Genomic DNA, 15,141 nt, shown 5'->3' on the forward strand with positions numbered 1-15,141 from the left:
CAGCCTGTGAACCACTGAAATCCCACTAAGTCAGGACTCCAAAGTCCTGAGGATTAATTGGACAAGTCTGACTAAAAATGTAACAAATATTTCCATTTATTTTAGGCCCTAAGAAGTATATAACCAGTACACCAAAACAATTCAGAAAGAAAGCAAGAACAGGCTACGTTATTACATCGGTGTCTAAAACAATATTGCACTTGTCTTGAAAACTAAGTGCAGCTCTCCTTTCCCCTTACAGAAGCTATTACAAAGTCAGAAAAAGGCATGGACGAGAGCCAAAAGGATGTTCGAAAGTGTGAAACATCTTCCATGTGAGGAAAGGCTGAATGAACTAGGATCCACCATCCTGTGCAAGAGGTGACTGACAGGAGCCTATGAACTTACCAGTGTCATAGAGTATGAGTATTCACCATTTCTGACACAAGAACTATAGGGGATTAAATCAAAACAGCAGGTGGTAGGTTCAAAAAGACCAAAAGGTGATACTCCACAAAATGCACAGTTATGGAGCGAGACTCCCCACCCCAGAACATGCTGGATGCTAAGAGTTTACATGGCTTCAAAAAGGAAATTAAGAGGAAAAATAATGGAAGGATAATCCACCAGAAGCTACCACTGTGGTTCAGGAAATCCCTGAGCTGCAAGTTGTTGGAGGTTGAGGGACTCTTCCAAAGGAAGTATCACTCCCTACTTTTCCTGGTTTTATCCTCTCCCCTCAGCATCTGCCCTCGGCCAGTGCAGAATCATAGAATCATAGAATCATTAAGGTTGGAAAAGACCTCTAACATCATCGAGTCCAACCATCGACCCAACACCGCCATGCCCACTAAACCATGTCCCTAAGTGCCTCATCTACATGTCTTTTAAATACTTCCAGGGATGGGGACTCCACCACTTCCCTGGGCAGCCTGTTCCAATGTTTAACCACTCTTTCAGGAAAGAAGTTTTTCCTCATGTCCAAGAAGACAGGATGCTGGATTCTGGGTCCCAGACAGGGTCTGGGACTGGCATGGCGTAGGCTCTCACCCAATTCTCAGCCCATTTTACACAAAGCCGAATTTAAGCCTCCACCGGGGGCTGTAAGGGTGACCAGTGCTACAATCTCACAGAGAAGTCTGTTGACAAAAACCTTCCCAGATGCACACACACAAAAAAAGCCCAAAAAACAAAAAAAACCCAAAAAAACGAAAAACCCCTGAGTGGGTATGTCAGGAAACAAAGCAATGCACTTCTTCCTAGAAGAGGTGGCATGCTGGCATGCTCTAACAGTTAAGGCTGGCCTTGCTTGAGCTGCTTACTCTTGGCAGTCTTGTCTCCTAAGCAAACAGTACCCATTTGCCCCATGGGATGCTTGGGGGACTCATTAGCTAACGTTTCTAAAGCGTCCTGAACAGAGATGGTCTCCCAAGCCCAGGCTTAACTGCAGTATCGGCTCCTGCTTACTACAGTTGACACCCCATGATTACAGCAGATGGATTTCCTTCCCCCACAGAATTTGTTGCTGAGGTTAGAAAAACTGTGTCAACTGTGAAGGGAATGGTTGAACCAGAAAATAACTGTAATTCATTCTGGTACGTCAGTGGAGAAGCCAGAAAACTCCTTGCTGCGGGGTGAAGGCTGTAACCAAAGCCCTCTGAGCCATGGAGCCAGCCCTGACCCTCACAACTCCTCTAGCCCAAGGATGGTTGCAGGTAAGCCCAGAAGTAAGTGGCGGCACAAAAAAGCCTTCTGGGGAGAAGAGACCGTTTCACATAGCCCATGAGGCAGACGCCAGAAGAAAGCATTGCTGGACACCTAAGGCAAAGGCTTTGGTTAACGGATCCCCTTTCTGTCCTACACCTTGTGATAGCACTGCCACACCAGCTCCTGGCTTCTCAGTAAGGCAGGGAGCGAAAAGGTTATACAGAACGTGTAGGAGGAAAGTAAAATAAAGACGATTTATAAATCAAAACATAAGAAATAGCACCAAAACCCCTGGGAAAAATTCAGAGCTGGGCTAAGTCAGGATAATTAGCTATGCCTGGAGACATAACAAATTAGGCTCAGCAGAAGCCTTTTTTGACTCACTTTTTTTTCTGAGACAAAAACCAGTGGATAAGCTGCTATCTTAACAAAGTATGTATATATACTGCTCTCCCTGTGCTCTTTCCCCTGTTCTTGCTGCCACAGTTCTGGAGCGATACTGCAGCTAGATGATCACACCTCGTATTTCACATACTTGGGGTAGGGTGATAGAGAAACAGCAGACCATACTGGCAGTTTCTTCTTACCTGAGAAGCGAGGTCCTTCATCTCCAGCTCAGAAAGAATAAACTAGATTTATAGAGATTTCTCCACAGTCAAGAAATAGAAAAACAGTCCAGAGAACCCACTGAAGGTTCATCCCACCTACTGTCCTGTCTCCTACAGTGATGGATGATTAGGCCAGAAGGGCTCACTCATGTCCTGCAGCCAGGCCGCGCCATGTCATTCTCTGGACACACAGCTCTGACCAGGAAAAATACAGGCGACGGTTGCTCCAGGCTAAGTGTTTGACTCCTATGTTTAGACATCAGCTCACACGCTGGACAAGTGGTCCTACTGGGACAAAATGCACCAGCCCCTCCACTTAATCCACATGGGTCTCCTCCAGCATCAGTGCAGGGCTCTGCCCTGTGCTGACAGCCTAGAGAGAGCGGAGTCAGTTCAGCAGCTCTCTGTCATGTCACATTATTTGTTCTGAAAAGCACACGGTGCTTTGGGCACAGCAAAACGCCTGAAAGACTCAAAATTATAATCAATAAGAGTAGGGCTACAAGCTAGAGGTGGGCTCTGCTTCTCAAGGACTTGAAAACAAGGTCAAAGAGTTTAAACATGACACTATAGCAGGTTTCTCATTCAGCTTCTTCTAAATACATCATATTCTGAAGCCAAAGACATTCAAAACAATCACTAAAAGCCAGGGTCATAAATCCCTGGCAGTAAAGTAGTGCCCCGAGTTTCACTGAGTCGTGCAGAAGGCCTGGTCTTCTGCTGCTCAAGTAAATAAAAACAGTTGCATGGTCCCCAGCAGGTGCAGAGTCAGGATGAAAGACATTATGGAAAACAGTCCTTCCCCTCCTTTTTTTGAGGAATTTCACTTCAAATAAGAAAATAGTCCTGATAAAGTATTACCTCCACTTGAAACGCTGCCGCCTGAAACTGCTAACAACAGTGACCTTTTTGCTTTCCCCTGCTTCAGTGTGAAATATTAACAGTCTCCTCAAATTTGACAGAAACCAAAAATTTCAAGGGCATAAAATTGCCTGAAATGAAAGAGCAAAATTACCTGTGGAAACGCATATAAGAAATACTTTCACACCTCCCCACCTTTTATTTGTCAGTGCTTTAACAGCCACACAAATCACTTCTGACCCATGCAGGTAGAGCCACAATTAGTTTAATTACAGAGTGCAGGCTGTTGTTCAGTCAATTAGACTTTTCCTTCCATCCACACCATTTTAATGACAGTCAAGTAGCCCCAAGGCTCTTGCATCTTGTTTAGAGCCGTGACCGGCTGATCAGGGCACAGCAGACTCTCAGCTGATTTTCTGCTTGCTGCAGCAGCAGCATATGCTTGAGCTTCCCGCATCAGTGAAAGCCAGAGGGGCTGGGGAAAAGCCCACCGTGGGAGCCTGAGGATGCCGGTGGGGCACTGGCCCCAGCATCACTGTCCTGCCCGGCTGGGTCAGGTGGACAGAGGGGCTTGTGTTTCACAGCCCTCTCCATGTGCTGCCCAAGAGGCAACTACCGCAGCCACCCATCCTTTCATCTCCCTTCCCCTGAAGAGATGTGATTGCTTGGTTACAGGAGAAATCAGCGGTCATAGAGGACACGCAAAAAAAATAAATCAGCTCTCCTGGGTGATGGAGCTGCTGGGTGGCCTCCACCTCCAACCCCCTTTTCCACCCTCTTGCATGAGATTTGTGTTGTTGATGTCTGGGTCTGACCTGTGGCTGTTGCCCAGCCTCCCTCCTCCACCAGCAGCCCCGGGCAACCGCATCGCTCCCAATAACATGGCAGGTGAGGTTGGCACAAAACCGCAACCCTATCCAGATGAGCAGAGGGGGCAAGGCGGGCATGGGCCATGTTTTATAAACCATTAAATGAACAGGACGTCCACATGAGGCCAGAACATATCTCGCAGGCCCCAGCCCATGATCCTGGGAGGGCTGTGGCAGTCCCTCACGGCCCTGAAAAAACCAGATGAAGATCTGCTGAGCTGCTGGGGCTGGCTGCAGCCTACTGCATGGTCGCTTTGCTAAGCAGCATCCTCATTTTTACATTACTCAAGCAGGAGGACCTGGGTCAGCTATCGCAATGCCCTCCCTGGCTCCGGATGCCCATTTGAATCTCCTCTGGCTCCTCATCCCGCAGGGGGAAGTGGGGTCAGATCCTGCTCCTGGCTGCAGGCTGTGTTTCACCCACCACTGCACTGCTCTCGCTTCAGTGGCTGGGGCCACCTTACGTTGCCTCTAAGGAAAGCAGGGGGTTTGTGCCTTTTTTGAACGACGCAAACGATGCAGCCTCTGAGCCATTTTAGCGCTCTCCTTTAAAGCCCATCCTGGCACCTGAGAAGCTTCCCTGGGGAGCAGAGAGCTGGCAGGGCTCTTCCTCGGCTCCCGCAGACCGTCCAGACCCAGCCCGAGCGACCACAGCAGCATGAGGATCGAGGCCGGGCCACATACTGCTCCCCTCGTGGCAGCCTCCGAGCAGACTGCAAGCAGCTCCCTGAGCCCCCGCCTGCTTCAAGATTGGGAAAGACAGACAAGTCACTTAAAGGCATCCCTGTCTCCATCCTCCCCAGCGAAACTACCGCATTAAAAAGATTAAAGGCCTATGTCTGCCCATTTTAAATGTGCCGATGAAATTAAGAAGCATTTTCCTTTTCTTATATAGTGCAAGTTGGCATGCTGGGATGCCAATTTCACGATTTTGGTAGTTTAAACAGTTTTGCTATGTTATTCTTTTGCCCTGCCTGAAGCAATGTGGACTTTTTTAGCCCAGACCCATCTGTCTGTTCCCAACCCCAGTTACATTTTGAGCTTACCAGCAAGTTTCACCCATACTTGAAAAAGGAGCACAGCCCTCAAAGACATCCAGTTCCTTGAGAAGTAGGGAATGGAGAGAGGGAAGAGACTCCGGTTAGTTCTTCTCCCAAGGAAGGGCTGTGGGGGGACCCTGAAAGTGCCCTGCTGTGCATCACGTGCCAGCCAGCCAGCATGCACGGGGCCAGGGAGGAGGGAGGCAGCTCCTAGGAGGGCAGCCTGGAGACATGGGACACAGGCAGGAGCACTGAGGATGGGGTGGTGTGGGGGACTAGCGAGACAGTAAACACTGCCACAAGGGACCTGTCATGAGAGGTGGAGGGACAAAGGACATTATGAAGAGAAAAGTAGGTATCATTAGTTCTGCTGAGCAAAAAAAACCCAACTCACTATTCCTCCTCTAGGACAGAAGCTGCTGTTTTGCATATATTTCTCCACTTTTTTGTATGCACAAACCAGGAATAACATTCATTGGCCTCCTCTGCCTGCTCTGGTCCTTGCTAAGGGACAATCCCTCTCCAGAGAGGCTAATGGAAAAAAAACTTCCTGTGACTTCAGCGAGAACATTGCCGGGACAGAAGTGCCTAAAAATGAACGCAGAGGGCATTTCCAGCTGAAATTTCTCACTTGCATTTTACCTCCCGTTCCCTTTCATTACAGACCAGCATGGTGTCCAGGCACTGCCACCACAGTGCGGGCAGGCATCCCCGCTGGCTCCCACCCATCCCTTCACTCTTTCCCCCAGAGAGGCTGCAGTGTCACAGCTCAGCCGATGCAGCGTGAGTTACTGCTCCCACCGGCCACTGCCTTACCAAAACTGCACCTCTGAGCTAAGATCTTAGCTCAAACCCTGAGCTGCAGCAACATTCTCAGTGGGACCACAGCCTTCACAGGGGTAAATTTCCCCATCTCGCTGTGAGTCACAAGTACTGTGCAAAAGGCGTAGCTGTGCTATGCATGAGGGGGGGAAATAATATCTTCATACATGTAGAGCTGTATTTGATGCACCTCCAGAGACATTGCAAGCAATGTCAGTGGTTATTTACTGTATTGGGCTTGATATGTTTTGGGGGTTTTTTAGTTTTTTCTTTTTTTTAATGAAGTCATTGAACAGAGCCAATTGGGTGAAATTGGTCTTGCAATGGAACATGATGACCTTCACCTGAGAAAGTCACCTTGGACTTTGTTGCCACAATTTAATAATGAAAAAGTGAATAAAGAAAAAAAATTAACAAGGAAAGAGCAGAAACAAGCTTGAGAATGATCCAGAGATTGCCCTGAAGTGTCCAGCATGGCAGGGGAGCGATCCCTCCTCACCTTGCGTGGCAGAGTAGCAAAGGACTGGCCACTGCGTGTCCCCTGTAGCCAGGAAGCTCACAGCTGGGGACACGACACATCCACAGGGCATGGATGAGTCCAGCCTGCTCCATGCCAGCCAGCACCTACTGCTGTTGGAGTAAGACAAGCAGGCAAAAACCCTGCACTGCCTCAAAAATCTCTACTACTGCATTCAGCTGAAAGCACCAAGGGGAAGACAGATGGGAAAAGGAGGAGACAAAACGCAGACCTTCCCCCTCCTCCTCCTGGGCAGGGTCATGGCAGCTACCGAGCACTGCATCAAGTCACCAAGAGCTCATCCAAAACGTGGCACCTGTGAAACTGCCTGGCACCACTCCGGCACGCATATTCAGCTCTGAGAAAGACCAGAGCCTCACCAAGCAGAGGACAGCACAGTTTTCCTGCTGCAGCACAGCCAAGCCAGAGAGGAAATCTGTGTCCCACTTTCAGATGCCAAACTCTTTGTTCTCCTTCTCCATGAAAACAGAGAGATAATCATGCCCCAGCGCCCCAAGGCTGCTGCGAGGCTCCACTTGTTCTTATGCTTTTTTGTGGTGGAAAATAGAGAACGGCAGCTCCAGCTCCCTCCACAGGAACCACGCAGGAGCATTGTTAGCCAGCAGCCCCTTGGCTGAGGTTTTCCTTGAAATAGCCCAGCAAACATGCTCATTACCCAGTAAGGACATCATCCCCTGCCACCTAGGATCAGCCTGTAACTAGCTGGGAATTATCTCTACTGCTTTAACACTCAGAGTTCCTTATCCTCTCCCTACTTCATGTGCTAAGCGCTGTACAGCAGTGCAGGACGAGCAGCTTTTTCCCCAGGGCTTGTGATATCAGGAGATAAGGCAGGTGAAGGAAAGTCTGTTGTCCTGGTGCCTTGGCTGGACACCCGAGCCACAGGTCACACAGCCAGCCCATACCAGGGTGCAGACCCTGACCCTCCGGGGCCAGGCACAGCCTTTACTGCATGAGCATCTCCACAGGGGCCAGACACAGCTCTCACTTGCTGTATCCCCAGTGAACAGGACCCAGCATCATGGGGAAGTCCAACCCCAGTATAAGGACATTAGTTGTTTGTTCCTTGTGCCCATTAAGTTTCTCCAGAAGAAAACACATTTGCAGCTGCAGGTCTTTGGCCTGATTTTTGTTCTCCTCAGCACAAAATCCCAAGCTGTGGCAGAGTTTCTCTTGGAGGGAGGAGAACCGAAATTAAATGTGCCAGAGGTCTCCACCAGATGCTGGCAGAACCACAGCAAGGTCACTGGTGAACTGGGGAGCCTTTGGTAGCCAGGCTGTGGCTGTCTCTTCCTCCAAGCAGTACTCGTGGGAGCTGGGGAGCAGGGAGAAGGTAGGAGGGGAGGGAGGGAGGGGGCGGATGAGTTTGGCCAGTTCTCCAGTGTCATGGAGACAGAGGAGGAATGGGCAGGGCTTCATCTAGGGAGTGAGGCACCTCCTTCAGGGTCAGAGTGTCTTGGAGATAGCTAGGAAGGAAAGGCACAGACATATGCCCCTGAAACACCCCGGCAGCTTTAAAGGCAGGGAAGATCAGCTCCACTGTCAGAGACTGCCACAGTTTGCAGGACCTCTGCGAAGGGGTGCCGAGAGCCTGAAATGCTGTGTTTCGGGCTGATCCTTGGGACTGCAGCATACAAGGCTGGGAACAGCAGTCGCAGCTCCAGGCAAAGGCAGCTGTACCGATTCCTCTCCTATGGATGTCACCTAGCCTGTCCCCAGAGTCCTCCTCACTGGAGACCCCTGCCCAAGGAAACCTGCCCAGGGTTTCACCTAAGTGTTGTTACAGTGCCTTTACTGAGCCATCATTTAAGCTCATTACCTCTCCCTCCATCCCAAAGGCACTGTGAGAAGCTTTCCATTTTTCAGGCCCCCAATACCATTTCTGCATGCTGCTCCAGGACCACCATCCTCTCCCTCGCCCTGCCTGGCAGTGCCGGTTCCCCAGATGGGAGCAGGGGGCTCATGCTCTGCTTCTCCATTGCAGCAGAAACACCCTCCCCAGCCCAGGCTTTTGCTCAGGGTGAGGGGGTTTTGAAGTGGAGGCTGATTGCTGCAGCTGCCCATTAACACCAAGGGGAATCCAGTTGGCTCTACGTGCCGGTGACAGCTGGGAAGGACACTGCCTTCCCAGCAACTGGCATCTTTCTTGGGGACATTGCAATAGCAGTGGCAATGGCAACTGGCAGAAGAAATTTAGGCATAGCAGTGGTGCAGCTGATGGTAAAGCATAGGCAACGTCTGCTCCTGCTTTGGGCAGCACGCCCGCTTCACACTGCCCCAGTTGAGTGCCAGGCAGGCAGGTCTGGCCCCATTTGCTCACCTCTCCAGCACCTTTTGGGAGGCAGAAACCATCCTTCATTCTGCCTTGTCCTCAGGGTGCTGAGCCCCTCAGCCCCACATCCAACCCAGGGTTGGGTCATGCAACCTGCAGCAGCCCTTCCCCAGGGATGCTCATGCAGGCAGGTGGCTCTTCCCCACCACTGCTGCAATGCTCCCTTCTCTGACCCCAGCACTCACATCCCCAAGACCAGACACTGCTGTCCCAGTGGATGCACCTACCTCACGGTGCCGGCCGGTTGTGGGTCCTTGGGGTGCGCAGAGCTGCTCACAGAGACACCAGCCCAGGGAGGCACATACTGACCTGCTCCCACATGCAGAGGGGAGCTATGAGCCCCTCCTGCCGCAGGGCCCCTCTCCCCCTGCCTCACCCCATGCAGCTCCTCATCGCCTGTATCGATGAGTCCTTAATGAGCTTTGAGCTCACGTCCAGTCAAATCAACACCCTGCATGTCGCGGGTGGGGGGCGGGGGGGTACCCAGAGCCACTGGAAAAACACACGTCGCTAGGAGAGAAGAGGCTCCAAGGGCATGGGCAGGAGAGAGGGCAGGAGCGTAGGTAGGGGGCCTGGAGCTGAAAAATGGGGGAGGCAGCAGGTGAGTGGGTTGCATGGGGTTGGTTGCACCCATGTTGCTGCAGCAGTTCCTGCAAGGATGGCTGCAGCAGTACATAAGAGGCCATGCTAAAGGCACTGTGCACACCCCTTGCCCTCTGTGTTTGCAGTCAGGCAGTGGTCTCCATCTTCTGCATGAGCAGGGCTGGCTGCAGCCATGCAGAGGATGCAGAGGTCTGGGACGCCATGTGCGGAGGGAGGTTGGGTCTCTGTCCATGAGCCTCTCCTGCTTTCACACAGCCCTGCCCAACACAGCCCTTGCACAGGGCCAGGCTTGCAACAGCACAGCCCTGTGAAGGGGGAACAGGGCAGGCAGGGCTCAGGAGGAAATGTCCCAAAGGACACCACGGTGTCACCGGTCAGGTGCACTACTGGTTGTGGGTCAGGCTTTTGGGGTGCAGGGGGAAGGCAGAGGAAGAGGGGTACTTCTCGTTTGAAGTGTCAGGTACCGGCCACCAGCCAAGGAAAAGAGCCACATGTGAACGACCAGTTGCTTAGCATGTAAATCCTGTCATTGGCTCTAAAAGGGGTTGTGTGGAGACTTTATTTCCCTTTTCTTTTTCTTTCTGGGGCCCAAGACAATTTGCATCCACTGGGAGCATGGTGAAGTCTCTCTCAAAGGCAGTGTGTGGGAGCTGCTGGCTCTGCAAGCATCACCTCGTTAGTGGCAGCATTTTTGGAGGCACAGGGGAAGGAGCCCAAGTGAATTAAAGTATAATTCTGCCCAGAGATCGCTGGCAAAAATGACACCTTCTCACTTACCAGCTCCTCTCTTTGTGTGAAAGCAGAGCTAGGTATGCTTAAATTAGTGACAAAAGTACACTTAGTGGCTTTCAGTGCTGTGGAGACAATGCAGCCGGTGACCTGGATTCCCCTCGTACTCCCCAGCCAGTACACAAGGGCTTGCTTCACCCCAGCCATGACCCTGCACCAGCTCCCCAGATGCTCAGGTGGGCTGACGGCACCGCAGCAATCCCACACATTTTATTCCTCTTCAGCAAAACTCACCTCCTTTAAAGGTCCCCCGTGTCTCCTTAGAGCAGGCAATCACACCCATAACCCATCATAGCTAAACCTAACGCAGCTTATCTGCCAAAGCCCTTAACCCATACAGACGGGAGGGAAAACATGCTGCCTTACATCTTTGCTGATGTTGCTGCTCATGATCCCATCTATGTCTGTGCTAACATCCTGCTATGGGCTATGGGCTATGTTTAAAGATCACGTTTCAGGCTAAGCAGGCACTAGAAGAGCATGGAGGAGGCAGGAAGACACACACCCCCAAGGTTATTTCGGCCATTAAAGGAGAAAGACAGTGGTGCCAGGAGGGCTGGCAAGGCTGGTGAGAGGGAAAATGGAGAAAGAAAATTACTTTTGCTGGGTAAATCCCGGAGGGTTTGAGAGCTGAGTGGAAGGATTGCACACAGGCTGGAGGCATCCTGACAAAAAGGCATCCTCTCTGAGCTGAAGCAAATGCTGTGAGTGGGAATCCCTTCTGAGGGTGAGCCATGGGTCTGACAGAGCACCCTGATCCCTCTCCTCTGCCAGGGAGCCTGTGTTCCCCACGCCGCTCTGTGAGCTTGAGTACCTCTTATTTAGCAGCTAATAAAGTTGAAAGAGAACATCTGTCTCAGAAATCTTTCCTTTAGACTCCTGTCTGGGATAAAAAACAGCCAGTGAAATTGTTGTGCTGCCCTTGCTCCCCGGAAAACCCGTTCTGCGTTTATGCAAGTGAGCGCAGCCTGCACTGTCCAGACCTGCAAGGACAGGGAGCGTGTAGTGCAGAACAGGGGAGTCATTATCGCCCGTCATGCCATGGAGCTCTGCTGGAATTGCTGCCAGCTGAGTCCCCCAGGAGCAAGATCAAGTCCCTGCCCGGTGAGCCAAGGCTCGCAGCGTTTCAGAGAATTTCTTCACAGCTCTTGGTGAAAGCAGAACTGGCAGAGGTGCGCTTCGCCCATCTCCTAAGGGAATGCGTGGGCACAGCCCTGGATGTGCTGGACCATGTAGGAGGCTCAGCTCCCCCTCGTCTACCAGGTTTGCTTTGCAGCCGCCACGGGGCCCAAGCTGGGAGAGGGTTTTTTGAATTTAATGCCGTGTTACCAGGTCAGATTTGCTTCGGCCAAACAAACCAAATTAGAGCAGGTACCTGCAGATGGTAGTTTCAGTGGGGAGCCAGCAGCAAAACCCCTGGCCTCCTTTTGTCAAAAGGAATGAAACTTCAGCTACCGAGATATCATGTCAACCTTTCCTGAGCACACCATGCCTGGCATTAGCCTGTCCATCACTGTTCTCTCTTGGTCTTCAATCTCTCCTCAAGCCCCATTGCTGATCTGACACCTCCTAAAATAAAAAGGCAGAGAGAGACAGTAGCAGTTTGCTTGCAGGGCAGGTATAGATCTCAGGCCTGAGCGAACCAGCCTGTTATATGCATTTTCACAGCTCCCCACACAGTCCTGGCTGAGGAACACCTGAGAACCGCAGTGGGTCGACTGGAAACACCAGTTGCCATAGGCAAAGATATTCACTCCTTTTACTGGAAGCACAGCAAACCATCTCCCCACCTCATGCACTGCTGGTCTGGAGAGAAAACAGGCCAGAAAGCAGCCTTTTCCACTGAAGGCATAAAAACTGAATTTGAAAGCAACAAGTGTTTTCTGTATAACATTTGTTGTGCAAGTTAGAAACAGAAGCAGGCAGTGAGTATCGAAGGCACTGGGGAGCAAGAATGTCTCTCAGCATCAGTCTGAGCAACCCTTCCTTCCCTAGAAGAAAGGAAAGTGGGACCAAGAAAAGAAGAGAGCACATGGATATTTCATACTTGGCTAGAACTAGACACGGACTGGTAAGCCCAAATGAATTTGGGAACATGCCTTAGGAGAGAAGCGGAATTTGTTTGGAAGGGTGAGATTTGGAGCTGTTCTCTTGGTTGTTGTCCATAAACATTCATGAGATTAAATTTTGATTCACTAGCATGTTCCCAGAAAATGGGAGCTTGGCAGATACTCAGACAAATACTCGTTGGCTTGAGTATTTTCATCTGAAGCGTTTGGGCTGCCACCTCCAAAGCTTTTGGTGGCTTGGGAAATATCCAGCAAAAGAGCCCAACCCCACCATATAATCTCGGGGGGTAAACACAAGTGTGAAGAGTGTTTTCTGAATAACAGCTATTGGATGCAATGACAGCAGTAAAAGCATCCAAATAATCAGGCTAGCCATCTGTTGGTTTAAAATTCATTTGCAAAAATCATTAGCACAATCATTGTAAAATAAGCAGAAGTATAATCACTTGAGGATAATTTGCAAAGAGGAATAGGGCTGCACTCACTGAAAAGAGCTGCTACTAGCTGTGAGGCTGCCTGGCTCTGACTAAGCCCACCAAGTCCACCACCTCCAAAGGGAAGCAAAGCTGGCCAGCACAGCAGGTCTGGCAGGCATTGCTTTTTTGAGCCCGGTCCAAGGCATGGCCTTCTCCTCCGCAACCTCAGTGATCCTGCCAACCTACGGTGGGGGCCAAGCTGGCTTGCCTCCTTCCACCCTGAGCAGGCTCAGAGCTCAGGTCTGGTCTGACCCCCGGTACCCAAGCCATCCTCCCCCAGATGGTGGTCAGTAGGGTATAGACAGGGAAAATGTGTAAGACCAGGGTAGGTAAGGCAGGCCTATTCCTATGCTCAATCCTCCCAGCACCCAGAGGTGCTATACAGGACTCCCAACCCAGGTGGCCTCTTGAAAACTCCCCTGGTGGGGTCTAGGGTTGCTTCGTCAGCGATGGCTGGGCTGTTAATACCTAGTAACATAATCACCTCCCAGCCTCTCTGGCCTCTTCTCCCCAGGAAAGCTGCCAGAACCTGGGCTCCTCCTGGTCTTGGGCACCTTGTGCAATCGCTCCCAGTCAAGGTGGGACGAGCCAGTCCTATGGCATAGGGAGAGGTCTTGCCCCACACATTTATAGTTCTTCACAGGCTGCCAGCCATGCTTGCGGGGCACACAGCTTCTTTGAAATATCCTTCCCCTGGAAACATGTCCAATACTTTCCACAGCTAGCACTTTTATTTAGAGTTGCCTTCACCCACTAGTCTTAAATCTACATTTATGCCACTTGCCCCTGCAGCTGCTAGGAGCCCTTGGGAGCAATTTCATCTGGACATCACTTGTTTCAGACTGGGCATTTTTAAATCACTTCCACTGCCAGCAGCGCAAACAAAGCAGAACATGGTGGAGGAACAAAAAACGTAAAAGAAATATAGTAAGAACAAAACTGAAAATAAGTATGAGAAAAGAAAAGGAATTTCCACCCTGGAGGAGATTAAAGGTGACCTGCAAAAGAAAAATGGATTGGGTTGGAGCACTTTTGTTCAGGGTTCGCCTGTTCATTTTTTCCCCCTGGAATACTCTGGAGACAGGGAGAACTAGTGAGTTAATGTCATTGGAGGTACTGGCAGTAAGACTTCATCAGCTGTGAAACAGCCAAGTTCTGTTAAGCTCAGTGTTTTTTTCTGTTGTTTGTCCTGTGCACTTCACCTTAACTCATGTGGTTGAGAAACACCTGGGAGAAAAGCTTCCTCTGCTAAAGATTTATCACCACTGAGCTTTCAGTCAACAAGTGAGACCTGAAGGACCAAGAGTCGTCCAGCATAAAATGAAGAAGATCAGTCTGAAAAGTCCTGAGATGTGTTATGGAAGGAGGGGGTATATTAAGTAGAAGAGAAAGAAAAGGCCACTAAAATAAAATCCATGCATTCAAAGAGGTCACAATGGCATTTACCGTACTCTTTCATACTTCTTTCAGTGAAGAGCCTTCACCTCCAGTTTGTTTGGGTAGAGTACTTCTAGGTGTGTGACCAATTTTTCCATTTGATTGAAATAAATAGGGCTGTATATATGGAAGTTTCTGAGAGGGAAGAAACAGACTGCTTCACATGGGGTAGCATGCCTATGGCTTTTGTTAACAGCTAAAGCACAGTGAAAGCTCAGGCCTCTGCACTGTCACAACATCTCCTTGCCTGGCCGCAGCAAAGCTGGTGGTGGTGCTTGAGGATGGTCCTTACCTGTGGGTAGCCCAGCCCGTCCGTCTGATCGCGCTGATAGCTACAGCACCTCACTGCGACACGGATTCAGTTTCCTGCTGGGCAAAGCCAGACCTGAGTTGCCCTTCCAAAGTGCGAGGTTTAATTACCAGAGCCTGCCTCCCAGGAGCTGCCAGAAAGCTCTCGAGCTGATTGCTGGTTAGTCTCTAATCACTGGCAAGGGTATGGCACCTGCCTGTGGTCTTTTGGCTTTCTCCAGAGATGCTCCAAAGGAAGGAGTCCCCAGAGTGCAAGCATGCCTGGGGTCCAGGTGACACAGGGACACTGATGTTCCCAGGGTGCCCCAGAGGGCCCAGGAGGCCATGTACCACTAGTGTCCATGGTGGGATTTGGGAGCAGACTCTGAGCACAGCAGAGTCTCCCCTTGCCCCCATCTCCCCAGCTATCATCTCCCCTGCTGCAGGGGTATCTGAGTGAAACTGTGTATCTGAGTGAAACTGGGTGTCCAGTGTCCATGTGATGTGCACCTCCTGGCCAGCACACCAACAAGGGGCACGAGGCCCCAGGAACCAGAAGTGAGAGCTTTCACGGACACCCGCCACAGGATTGCTGCAGGGAGAAGGACTTCTGGCAGGACTTGTGTAACAGCAGGGTTACAGTACCTACCCACTGCAGCGAGATCTCTTAGGTCTTGTCTACGCATAGGCAACCAGTGTTGCCCATCTAAATCAAAACCAGTT

This window comes from Aptenodytes patagonicus, chromosome 1, assembly GCF_965638725.1.
Source record: "Aptenodytes patagonicus chromosome 1, bAptPat1.pri.cur, whole genome shotgun sequence".
Classification (NCBI taxonomy): Eukaryota; Metazoa; Chordata; class Aves; order Sphenisciformes; family Spheniscidae; genus Aptenodytes; species Aptenodytes patagonicus.